The sequence below is a fragment of the Sinocyclocheilus grahami genome, unplaced genomic scaffold (assembly GCF_001515645.1).
Source record: "Sinocyclocheilus grahami isolate Dianchi unplaced genomic scaffold, SAMN03320097.WGS_v1.1 scaffold52615.1, whole genome shotgun sequence".
Taxonomy (NCBI): domain Eukaryota; kingdom Metazoa; phylum Chordata; class Actinopteri; order Cypriniformes; family Cyprinidae; genus Sinocyclocheilus; species Sinocyclocheilus grahami.
This window is the reverse complement of record NW_015526309.1, coordinates 1-925: the sequence shown is the minus strand read 5'-3', so window position 1 is coordinate 925 and position 925 is coordinate 1. Positions and strand designations below refer to the sequence as shown.

General features: G+C 36.6%; 1 long non-coding RNA gene across 1 annotated transcript; it reads right to left on the bottom strand.

Moving 5' to 3' along the window:
• Window positions 1-140: 140 nt before the first annotated feature.
• On the bottom strand, window positions 141-762 carry LOC107580931 (uncharacterized). The gene is made up of 3 exons (XR_001608737.1): window positions 623-762; window positions 367-491; window positions 141-262 (listed from the first exon to the last, which is right to left on the bottom strand). It is a non-coding gene; the product is annotated as an uncharacterized lncRNA (long non-coding RNA).
• Window positions 763-925: the final 163 nt, after the last annotated feature.

Below are 925 nucleotides of genomic sequence, written 5' to 3'. Positions count from 1 at the left end.
TAAGCAAAGCATGTGAGACTTCTTTCAAAAACAACATTTTTAAAAACATCTAAAAAAAACTTAGTGACCCTTAACTTTTGAACAGTAGTGCATGTTAGGCTAATTGTTTAGAAGATCAATTTCAAAAGTCTCACCATAGTTTCAGTGATTATTGTTAGATTTCCTCTCTCATCAGTCAGTGCAACGTAACTTCCACCGTGTGTGAAGTGTCCCACCGTCTGCAGGTACATCCAGCCAGGTTCCGTAAACTGGGTAGTATGGGCTTATAGAATTTTATGAATCAAACACTTTGATGGTTGTATCACACATTATTTATATGATGCATATAATATTCATGCATATATAGAGTATGTAAAAGTACATTACCCGTTATCCAAATAGGGGACTCAACAACATAATTTCCACTCCATGGCTCATTTGCAGTCATTAGTCCATCCCTTCCAAAGGGAAGGTCATCATAATAACTAGAAACAAGGTTCCAAGATATGGTCCTAAAAGCCAACACAAACCGTGTTTCTCATCATTGAATTTACACGTTTATATGTCTGAATTTAATGAATGATAGTTCTCCTTATAAACTGGGAAATGCTACATGATTCAGATCATATCAGAGTTGTCATACGCTGTCATTTTGCCATTGACATAGTTCTGGTTGAGAATTCGGGCCCAGCAGCCTCCGCCAACATTGTTATTAAAAGTGCTGTAGTCTTCAGAGGACCACAGTTTCTTGCCAGTCTTCAGGGCCTTAGGCACAGTGTTGGTACCAGGATAATGAACCCTGTCAGTCAGACGATTCCAACATCAAGATCTCACATCACCACACTTTACATGTCACGCTAGTGTATTTTTTCTCCATTAATTCATATTCAAAAACAGAATGTGTACATTTTAATAAGGAATCATTCATAAAAAAATTAAAAAAAAA